This window comes from Camelus bactrianus, chromosome 16 (assembly GCF_048773025.1).
Source record: "Camelus bactrianus isolate YW-2024 breed Bactrian camel chromosome 16, ASM4877302v1, whole genome shotgun sequence".
NCBI classification, from domain to species: domain Eukaryota; kingdom Metazoa; phylum Chordata; class Mammalia; order Artiodactyla; family Camelidae; genus Camelus; species Camelus bactrianus.
The window spans coordinates 40,113,065-40,125,330 of NC_133554.1; positions in this window are offsets into that span (position 1 = coordinate 40,113,065).

Here is a 12,266-nt window from a genome sequence, read left to right on the forward strand (position 1 = left end):
GTTGCACTAGGGTGGTGGCCTTGGTGCTGAATCTTATCAGGCCACAGGCTGTTCTCAGGGAGTCCCTACTTCCCACTGGGCTCTGCCAAAATCATAAGCAGCTGTTACAAAAATGCTGATGCCTGGAGGAAACAATATCCCCTGCTCCCTCCCAGTGATTAGGCTGAAAGATCAGCATTTCGCCACAGCTGCATCCACCTCCCCAGACAGCCATTTAGCCACAGAATCAGCAGACACTGCCTAAAGGAGCCCTTTCAGGGCTGAGCTTTTAATGCCCAGAAGCACATTATGTAGCTAAACAATATTATATTCACATCAGGCGAACAGCATCTTGCTTTGGGTTGCAATATTTGTTTCCTGGAGAAAGAGGAACCTCACCTTGGACCTAGAACTTGGTGGGACCTGAATGGATGGAGAAGAGGGAGGAGCATGGCTGGGCTTATGGGATGCAGCCAGCTTTGGAGGAGGGAGGGTTAAACCCAGAGTCAGAAGATGTGAGTTTGAATCTCATTTCTACTTTGGCCTAGCAGCTTGGCCTTGCAATTAATCCAGCTAATGAGCAATCCTTCTCTATAAAATGGAGATAAAGATGGCTGCCATAATTATGTCATAACTATGCTCCAAGTATGTTGTAAGAGTGATGTGACGTCATGCTCGCAAGTGTACCAACAAAGTCAGGGGTGCAGGGCTGACCTAAGAGAAGAGAGACTTGTGTGTTTGCACTAATGGTCAGAAACCAGGCCTCTTATGCCTCCTTAGTCTCCTCTTTTGCTGATACATTCAGGAGGGGCTGGCAGCCATCTTCGGCCATGATAAGGACTGCTAAGGGGAAGAAATGTGAGCCATGATCTGTGTGGTGCGAGGGGACAGGCAGGCGGAGCCCAGCAATCAGTGGTTTAACAAGCCCTGCAGGTGATTCTGATGCTCGCTGACGTCTGAGGACCAGCGCTCCAGAGTATTCCATTGTTTGAACAGCCATTCTATTGAGATGTTCTATTGTAGGTGGATAATTTTTATTTTAAGCTTGCAATTATTGCAAATTCTTGAGCATGGGTTGTGTATATACTCAGTCTTGGGATATACCATCAAACCGCTTTCTAAAGTGTTTGTACCTATTTCCGTTCCCACCAGCAATGTATGAATGTTCCAATTCCTCCACATCCTCACCAACACCTCGTGGTTGAATCTGCACTCCCTCATGACTAATCAGGTTAAGCATTTGTCTATGCTCAGTCGCTATTAAGCTATCCTATGTAGGGGGAGGGTATAGCTCAAGGGGTAGAGTGCATGCTTAGCATGCAGCAAGGTCTTGGGTTCTATCCCCAGTAAGTACCTCCTCTAAAAATAAGTAAATAAATAAACCTAATTACCACCCCCCAAAAAAACAAACAAACAAAAAAATCCTTTGTAGAGTCCCTCAAGTTTTTGCACAAGTTTTTGTATTAACTGAATTATCCTTTTCAAATTAAATTTGCCCTTATTGGATAAATATATTGCAAATCGACCCTCTCATTCTATGGCTTGTCTTTGCACTTTCTTCATGAAGGTTTTGGTGAATAGAAGTTCTTAATTTTAATGGAATCCAATTTATCATTTTTTTTCCATGTTTTTTGTATCCTGGTAAGAAACCTTTACCTACCCCCAAGGCCAGGAATACACTCTCCAGTATTTTCTTCTAGGACCTGAATTGTTTTACTTTTCCTCTTTAGAACTATAATTATTCTGCAGTTGATTTCTGTGTATGCTGTGAGGTAGAGGTCAGGATTCATTTTTCCATGTGGACACGCAGTTGATCCAACACATTAGCTGAAAAGGCTGTCCTTTCCTCACCGCACCCCTGTGTCAACTATGTTATAAATCAAGTAACTACATACGTGTAGATCCTTCATTCTTTTCCATTGACCTGTTTTTCTATCCTGAATTAATACCACTTTGTCTCAATTACTGAATTTTATAGTGTCTCATGGTCTAAGTCCTGCAGATATGTTCTTTTCCCTGGGATTGTCTTGGCTATTCTTGGTCCTTTGCATTTTTATGTAAATTTCAGAATCGCTTTGTCAGCCTCCATAAAACGCCTGCTGGACTTTGACTGAGATGGCATTGAATATATAGATCAATTGGAAGAGAACTAACATCTTTACAATATTGAAACTTCCAGTCCAAGTACTTGGTATTTCCCCCCACTTATTTAGGTCTCGTTAATATTTCAGTGCCTTTTACTGGCAGAGCCTGATGTCTGTCTGATCACTGTCCCTATGAACAGATCCCCTGTCATTTTACATCCTCCCTGTTATTGGGGACACTGAGCAGGAGATAAAACTGTGGGCTTACCCCTCACACCCATGAGGATGGTTATTACAAAAAAAGTAAAGGAAAGAAAAAAAAGTGTCGGTGAGGATGTGGAGAAATGCCTTAACGACATTTTTTCACCATTATCTAAAATATGTTTTTACCAACAGAGAGCTTTACATCTCAGATGGATGGAGGCAAACTCATACATTAAACCAATCTAACACCAAGAGAATCTATCTTCCTGCACTGAAAGAGACCAGGTTCACCCAGTTTAAATTCCTGCGAGAACTAACCAAATCTCTTTGTTGAGTTCAATCTTGTAAAACACATTTTCTTATCAGCAGAGACGCCAAGGCTGTTGACAGATCAGTCTCCAGCTGAAAAGGACACCTGGGTCCCGGAGATGTGCTTCAGAGCTTCTTTTTAATTAAAAGCCTTTTTAGTATGTCACCTGTATTTCTGATTTGATGGGTTTTTTTCTAAAAGATGAAACTTTTATTATTATATCTGCAGTTCCAAGTCTAACTCCACTGCTGGCCAGCTCTGAGACCTTGAGTAGGTTCAATTAAGCTCTCAGACTTATGTACAAACAACCCCAAAGGGTCGTGAGATGTAGTCCCCGCATGGGGCAGATATGGGACTCTGACATCAGCGTCATTAGATCACCTTCTCTGTGCTTAGGCCTGGGTCCAGACCCACACCTCCCCAGCCCCCACGCCACCCCGACTGGCATGAAGAACATAAAGAGATCAGCTTACAAAATAGCGTGAATTGGGTCATCACAACTGAGGGAAAACATACACATCGCTCAGGATTCATTCATTCATCAGACAGTCGTGTGCCCAGCACTTTCCTGGGCCCAGGACCCTCACTGTGTACAAGGCAGGCTTGAGACGGACTCCTTCTTGGGCTTCTGTACAACTCAACTTGTATTCACTGTGTGCATACAACCAACCAAACAAAAACCCAACAGCAAACACTTAAAAAAAAAAGAGAGACAGTGAACAAGCAAAGATATCAACAAGATGAGTTCAGCTGGCTGCAAATGCTGCCAAAAATAAGTCTGCTTAATGTGGACGACGTGTCTGGGAAACAGAATGTGGGGACACTTTTGTTTGTTACATTTTTTTGCTTTTTCCAGGTTTGCCGTAATGAAGTATTAATTCCATAATCAGAATGAAATTAAGGAAGGGAAAACCACTCCACACTCCAGGGGAAGTCATCCAGATGGCAGAAAAGTCAGGGAAGGTGGCTGGTGAGAGATTTTTCCCTCTGCCCCGCCGCTTTCTATCCTTCTTTGCTAGGCTGCGTTTACCATGCAGCCGGCAGCACAGGGAGGAGTCCGTCTCCTCGGGGCCTGTTTACCTCCTGCCTGTTCATCCAGCTTGAGAGCAGCTCCCATGGGCCGTGATCAAAACATGAGTTCATCGCGCTGGGTTCCCCTAGGAGGGCGCCTGGAACTGCGTGTCCCCCTCCCCAGGGAAATGCCCTGAGACGCTCAAATGTCCCTCCCAGCCACCTGGCCAGAGGGAACCTGGCCTGGGACCTCCCTCAGCTTCCCTACAGATGGGGTTGGGGAGGCCCCTGAGGTTTGGTTTAAGGAGTGAAAGGGAAAAATCACATGGGCCCATTCTTCCATCCAGGTGTCATCCCATTCCAGTAGATTTCCCAACACCCAAGTTGTCCCTTACATGGACAGCGTGCTCCAGCCATGGGCCCTCAGAAAGGTTAGCAAATAGGAAAGGAGCTCCAACTTCAGTAGGGGAAGGAGGAGGTGCCAGAGCATCCGCCTCCCGCTAGAGTAATGAGAGGGCAGGGTTCCAGCAAGGGGACCGGGGCCAGAGCTGAGAGGAGACTCCAGACCAGAGCCAGACAGAGCATCTGGTTCTAGGGTGACAGCCAAGAGCAAGCACTGACTGCAAAGCAAAGGTCAGAAAGTGAACCCTGGGGAGGTCCTGTGATGGACGGAGCTTTCCTGGAGACTCACCTAGTCAGTCCGAGGAGGGAGAGAGCTTCCATGGGCTTCCAGCCCCTCTGACAACGCCCCTCCAGCCTGCCCACGTGGTGCCCTGTTTTGTGGTGGTGAGGCTGGCCCAGGAGGAGACAGGCTTGAGGGAACAGGAGGGGCCTGTTACTTAAAAGCACTGCGAAGTCCCACTACAATGCAAAGAGTATGTAGATGAGCCCTTTTATTGTAAAGAGACTTGTCCTATATTAAAAACAAATTCCTTTTTAAAAGCCTGGAAGAAGTATGCTCAGATATTCACATCGATTGCTTCAGCTAATGGATTATGGGGAAATTTTTCCCTCCCCTATCCATCCCTATTTTTTAATTAAATTATAAATTGTCCAAGTAATACAGATATAAATGCTGTAAGATTCTGAGGATACGAGGTATGTGGAAAAAAAGACTGGAGGCTGCCTTGATCACCTGCCCAGTGCCACGCCCCGGCCCCGTGGTGACAGCTGCTATCAGTGTGGTGTCTATGACTTGTATAGGTTTTGTTTTTAAAAAGAGTTTAAGGAATGACTGTTGCATGGTCTGGGAAGCACAGAAAGTTCTTGGGAAAGAGGTTTGTTTACTGCATCAGAGGGCCCTGTCTGAGAATCAGGCGAGCGTTGCACCAGCAGACCAAGGCCTCTGAGACACTGATCCTTGTGCCACAAACCTCCTGCCCGCTGCATGCCTGGAAGTATCCCAAGACAGCCACAGCTCCTCTCCTCCAGAAACCTCTTCCCTTGACAGGCAACTGTGTACAAGGGGATCCTTGTTGAAACTTTCTTGAGGATCCTAGAATTCAAACCAAATCAAGAAATGTGTAGAAGAAAATTCTCCATCCAATCAGAAGGCAGGAATGTGTGCTAACCTACCCCAGCCACCCACTTTCCCAGTCCCTGACCTCTGTCTCCCACTTGGCTGCAGCGGGCAAATTCCTAGGGAGGAGGCTTCCAGCTAATAGCTTGGTGCTGCCAGGAGCCATGGAGCAAACAAAAGCAGTTTAGAGGTCCATCATTCCCAGGGGTCCCCCAACAGTCAGGTCTGGGCAGCCTCAGGGCTGCAGGTTCCCAGCCACCGGATCCTGGGGGCTTCCTTGTGTGGTCCCACCTGCCAGCATCTTCCCTCCTCCTGACCCTGTGGTTGCCGTGGCGACTAGTCAGCCCTGGGTGGGGCTCTTCTCCCTGGTTCCTGAGAGCAGCAAAACTCAGTGAGGCCCTGGTAGCAAGAACTGCTGGAGCACCTTCAGAATTTGCTCCCCAAGTGCTTAAGCCATGTTTTTAAATTACAGGCAGGAAAAAAAAAATTGGAGACAGAAAAAATGGAACACCCAAATGCCCAGCAATGGGAGAAAAGATAGGTAAATACATAAATGATGATCTGTACCTATTATGCAGCCTTTAATAACATAAGGAAAAGCATGGCTCAGCAAATCGAAAATAGGCTTCCAAGAAAATGCACCTCAAAGGAAGGGCTTAGTGGTGCATTAAATTTAGGAAATACCATGCCTCTTGCTTGCAGATTCGTGTTGCACGTTGGTGTATTAGAGGCTCAGCAAAGTCTCAGAGTTGAGCCACTGTATTTAGCTGTGTTTAACTCAGTGTTTTCCTGATCTGTTTGACGACAGAACCCTTTTCTGTAAAGACCCCTTTCCTGACCACAGGGTTGAGGCAGGTCACCCTACCTGCCTCTTTGTCTCCCTGTTGGGTGGTCTCCCTGTGACTCCAGCAGATGGCTGGCCACCCACACTTTCCTGGAAGCCCTAGAGCTCCTTGATACAGGGATCTGCATTTCCTACCTCCTCTCCCCTGATTCCCACCCCATGGCCTGGCACTTGGGAGTCTGCAGTAAGAGCTTTTGGATTGGACTGAATTAGTCTGTGTTTGTTTCCGGTTTAGATGATCTGACTTTTCCTTCCTTCTTTTTAAATGGTATTTATCATAGGAAATGAGCAATCAATCAACCTCAGGATGGTCATTAATCTGCCTGTGATAAGGGATTAATCACCAGTGGGGCAGGAGCGAGGTGCACTATCTGGCCTTCCCGATATCGCTGTGTGATGAGCCCAGCACAGCCCCTCCTGGACCTTGGCCCATGCCGGCCATTGGCCTGGCTCTGCCTCAACACCTTCACCCCTTCCACCCTTGGACAACTCCTTCGGGACTCAGCATAAATGTCATTTCTTCAGGGAGAGCTTCCCAGATTCCATTATCTCCCTCCATCACACACTCTCATGGACAGTCCTACCACCTGTCATGGGTTATAATTACATATTCATTTGTTTAATCTGTCTAGACACCAGGCTATAAAATCCTTGAGGGCAGGGACCCAGCTGGTTTTGTTCACCATAGGATCTGCACCATGTCTGGCACGTAGTAGGCCAATAAACATCTGTTCAGCAAATGGACTCTAACCTGATACTTCCTAAATTACTTAGCCAATACCTTGATATTTCCCATCCTAAATTAGCTCATCTAATTTTCTCATCTGTAAAATGAGTAGAAAAAAGGAAGGAAATTGAATTAGTTCCAGATAAATCCTAAAGTCTTAGGTGGCATAACACACATAAATCCAATCAGTAGCTTGGGATTGGGGAGGAAGGTGGCTCGGCTAGTGATCCAGGGGCCCAGGCTGAGAGCATTTCTACTTCAAATTCTACTACTTCCAAGATCACCCTGGGAGTTAACATCCAGCTGCCCTCTGGGGGAGGTTTTTAAGGGCCAGGCTTGGAAATGAAACCTACCTCATCCACTCACATTCAGTTGGCCAAAACCAGTCACATCTACAAGAAAGATGTTAGACTACATCTAACATGAAGGAAAACTGTAAAGTATACAAGATTAAAGGGAAAAGGGGGTTAGTGAAAATCTAGCCTGTTCCTGCCAGAGAAACTAATCTATTGAGTGGGTTTAGAGCAGGGTTTGCAAACTATGGCCTATGGGCCAATTCCTGTCCACCCCGTTTTTGTAAATAAAGTTTTATTGGAACACAGCCGTACTCATTTTTGTGTGGTCTATGGCTCCTTTGTGCTACAACAGCAGAGTTAAGTAGTTGCAACAGAGACCATATGGCCTGCAAAGAGTGAAAATGACCAACATGAAAACCAGCATTATTATCATTATTGCTATTTGCAGTTAGTTTTCAGCAGCAATTGCCGAAGGGTACACAGTTGCTTTTTCTTGCTTTGAAAGAGGATCTGTGATATACTGTCAGACTTGACACTCTTTCTTGTGGCCTAGGGTGGAGAAATCATAAGCAGAACTTCTTGACAAATCCTCTAAATCAGGGATTGGCAACCTTTTTCTGTAAGAGGCTGGACCGTAAATATTTCAGGCATACTGAAAGTTGACTCGGCAGCCATCTGCAGGGACTGAGGTGACAGAATGAGGTTGTCTCGAGATGACCTCAAGGACCAGATTGTTGCCACCTGTGTCCTGGACGCGTCGGCCTGCTGTAATCCCCGGGGAAGGGGAAGGACCTCTGAACTGCCTAGGCTTATGTTCCTGCCACCAGGCAGAATGGGGACAAAGGAGAGAGTAAATTGGGTTATAAAGAAAAGAAGTAAACATTTCTTGCACACCTGGGTCTGGTCTGAGGCTGTACACTGCACATCACCCTTAATAAACACGTGTTCAATGGAACCATCGAACAGAACTTAGCCCGAGAGCCCCAGCATCAGGGGACAGATGGGCTTCAGCACCTGCAGTCCCACGGCATTTCCCTGGTGGCTCTGAAGCCCCTGAGACTGGTTCGGAAAAGTTCGGTCAGAGAGGGAACATCGCTGGAGGGATTTTGTGTCATTCTTTCCTCCCCCACCAGCACCACCTCGCACCCCGCACCGCCAGCCCCACTCGCCTGCACCGCCTGCAGAGGCCGCACATCCCTGCGGCTCTGCCTGCGCCCTGCGCCACGCAGGCTAACCCCACTCCCAGCTCCCAGCTGGTGCCCTCAGCCCTTCACCAAGACCTTGGCAACAATGAAAAAAATCCACCATTTGTGACAAATGGCATCCACAGCGATGTTACTAAGCAGGTGCTGCGGATCAGGACAATGTCAGGGCCGTCTCACACAGGACACCATGCCCCTAATCAGACAGGTTAAAGGGCTTTGGCCCCATGACTCCCAGGTGACCAGAGCGTGGCCAGGATGCCCACTCTGCTCCCCGGGGCTGCGGGCAGCTCTAGCCCCCTTAAGCTGGGTTCGTTGCAACCCCAAATCTGCGAGGCCTTTTTGGGCCTGCCCTGCGGGCAGGAGGAGAAACTTGAGAATCTGCAGGGCTTCCCTGCAAGTCCATTAAGCAAAGCGGAGTAAACCCTGAACTCAAGGTGGGGCAGAGCCAGGATGCTTCGGGTTTGCCATCCACATGCTTCCTCCCCTGTTGAATGATTCATGTCCACGACCAGGCAGCAGATCAATAATGCAGGAGGCAGAAACCCTGGCAGGGCCCAGCCTCTAGCTGACCAGCTCTCCCCCAACCCTTCTCCGGCTCCGGGGAGGGACTCTTTGCAGCCCAGTCACAAAGGAGCGGTGTGGGCAGGCTGTGCCACTGTGCCCAGGCCTCTGAAATCCAGCTGTCCTCAGGGCTCCAGGCTGGAAAGAGGCTACAAACATAGCCAGGAAGGGGAGCCCTTTTACAATTTCCTTACCTCCTCGGCCTGGAGGGGCCCATTTGGCCATCAGTACAAAGGAACCATATGGGCCAACCCTGGGAATAGAAATTTCTGCTGAAGAACAGGAGTGCCAGAGACATCCCAGCTTCTCAAGATCTCATCCTGACTCATCCTCCAGGGCCCAGGGTCTGAAGGACGGAGACCCAGGAGAACCAGGGTGTTAATTTTGGTTGTGAGTGGAAGCTTCCAGCTTTAAGACACCTGCTGCCTCCTCCAGCCCCATGCAGCTTCCAGCAGGTGCACAGGATGGGGGCAGGGGTGGGGGTGACAGGCTTGGGGAGGGGATAATGTCCTGGCTTCCTAGGGAATTATACTTTGGGGCCACACTCACCAAGCGTGCACGCACACACACACACTCAGAGGCCACGTCTCCTCCAAAGCTGCAGCCTCACAGGCAAATAACCTAGCAAAGGGCTCAGGTACCCATAGCACAGAAAGCCGAACTCTGCCAATGGGAGTTTGCAGCAAAGTCAAGATTTATTGCTGGTGCCAAGCAAGGGAGTGGGAGAGAAGCCTCAGATCACTCCAACTTGGTCTTTGAGGTAGGAGCTTTTTTTTGAAGCGGAAGAAACTGGCTGGGATTATTCATTGTCTTGTGACATTTCTTAACAGTAGTTTCGGGCGTCAGGGTGTCTTTGGATGAAGATTCTCTGGCCAGATGGTCCCTGGCTTGGGGGTCCGTGAGCTCATCTTGCCCTGGAGAAACAACCTGAGTTTGCACGTTAGTGATGCTATCCATCCTAATAGCGGTTTGAGCCCATGCCATTGTCATCCACGCCCGCAGTCTGAGTCATCTGACTCCAGCTGCTGAGTGTTCAGTGAGCATCGGATTGAGGTCAGAGGGGACGGGAAAGGGAATAAAGTTTGGGGTGGAGAGATTAATCATAAACTTGGTAAGAGAGCTCGGTTTTAGGGGGACTCAGTTTCACACTCTGGGAAGTGGGGTGCAGACCTTTTCTGCTGTGGGACCCCCAACTCATCTGGGGGTTTCTCTCTGTGTCCTCTTTGCGTCTCAGTATTGCTTCGATTTTCCTCGTTTGAGTCAACAGACTCTTGTTGTAAGAAACAAAGGAAAACAATTATTATTTTTAAAGGGGCGATAAAAGAGCCCTTGGAGAAGGTATAGGAGAAGGGGAGACTGCAGCCAAGCTGGCCCGCTTCACTCGGTTTCCAGCATCCATCCCAGAGCGTCCCCAACTTCAAAGAGCATATGAACCACCTGGGATCTTGTCAAAGGGCAGGTGTCCCCGGTCAGTGTGTGGCCCAAGTGTCTGCGTTTCTTACAGCTCCAGGTGATGCCATTAACACCGAGCAGGAAAGCTCTAGAGTCTAGTCCAGTGTCTCCCAACCTCAGATGACCATTGGGATCACCTGGAAAGCTTTAAAAAGTCCAGCTGCTCGGGCCACACCTAACACCACTTAAACCCGACTCTCTAAGAGCGGCAGTCAGGCGCCAGCATGGCACAAGCTCCCAGGTGACTCCAGTGTGCTGCCACCACTGGGAACCCGCTCCAGCCCAGCCACCCCTTTACCTGAGAGACTGAGGCCCAGCGAGGCTGGGCCGCCCAAGGTGACACAGCCAAGGAGTGAAGGTTTGAGGCCTGGGCACATGGTGGGGTCTTCTGTGGGTAAGTGAGAGGGAGGAGTCAGGTAGGGCTGGGATGGAGGGGAGCAGAGTCTCAAGGGTCAGCCTGGGGTGCCCAACGCCTCCCAGATTCTGGGGTACCTTCCCGGCCGTGCCCTGGGAAATGGCTATTCGTGTCCCCCAGGTGTATCTAGTCCTCCTGGTTCACCAAGACGTGCTGCTGGGCCCCTGACAGCCCTGTGGGTATGCAGAGCAGACCACCACCCTGCTCACAGGTGGGGAGCCCAGGTTCAGAGAGGCTAGGCCCCTGGTTCCGGGGCACAGCTCATGTCATTTGAGGCCTTCTGCATTTCAGAAGCTCCAGCTTTTCCTTTGCTGAATCTCAGTCGCATGTCCCCCTTTCCCCAGTTTCAATATTTCTAAAATTGGGTTGTGTCTGACAAATGATGCCCAAAAACTTTCAGACCACCCAGCCGGGCGGTACAGTGATGTGACCATTCCTGGCCGTGCCCGTGTGTAGAATGTGTCCATTTACCTGAGTGTTATTAAATTGGCAACATTACACTAGTGGCATTTTGTCTTAATTTGGACCCCCAGGTCGTGCTTAAAATGCCTCTGGAAAGATCACAATGCAGCAGTGAAACAAAAAGCTAGAGAAAAGTGACCATCATGTGCCAGGCAGCGCAGGGAAAGGATGCTGAAGTGGCCAACTCCCTTGGAATGGCTCTCAGACTTTTTCAGGTGGGGGAAGAGGCTCCTGTCACCAAAGCTTCCAGAAGGACTGCCCTGCTTCATGGGTTCCTGACTGTGTGGCCTTGGGCAAGTGCCTGGGCCTCTCTCAGCTTCGTTTGCTTCTTAGGAAAATAGGAAGACACACCTCACAGAGGTGATGTGAGGTTTAAATGAGATAATTTATGCAAAACATGGAGCCCAGTGCTGGCAGATGAGAAGGCTCCCCTGGCTCCTCGTCTGTTTGGAAGGAATTTCCCCAAAGAGATGCAGCCAAGAAGTGGCTGGGCAGGATTTGAACCCAGGCAGCCTGGCCCCACCTCCACACCCTAATCCACTCTGCTGGGCTGCCTCTCAAGCCCTGTGACTCTCCCTCCTTCCCTGCCCCACCCCAGACTCTTGCCCTCGGTGTGGGCGCCTCATCCTGGCCACATGGCAGTTCCTTCCCTTCCCGCCGGCTGCCCAGCCTCATGTTCTGCCCACACCCACCTCCCCACTCTACTGCCACCTTCCACAGTCAAGCAACCCCGCCTGCCTCATCCTGCAGCCTTGGAAATGATCTCTCCTCCCACCCTTCCCCCTCCACACACACACATGCACTCAAACTCTCACTTCCCTTCCACAGGGCTTTCCCATCCAAGCAGCGAAACGTGGCAGCAAGAAGCCAACTTGGGGGTCAGACCTAGGGCTATGGTCCGTTCACCAACATTTCTTCTGTACCTTCTGCGGGCCAGGCATGGTGTGACCTGGGACAATTGTCTGAGCCTCGATTTACCAATCTGAACCCTGGGGTAACACTAGCAACCCTGTCAGGTGGCCGTGTGATTTACTCCATGCCCTCTTCAATGCCTGAGGTCTTTGTTCACAGGCAGAAGGAACCACCAAGGGAAGGCAGGACCAGCATTGCTCACCAGAGAAACTGAGGCCGAGAGAGGACCGACGACTTGCCCAGGGGAAGGCCGCATGCTGGCCTTGGAGCCCTGGCATGGCCAGG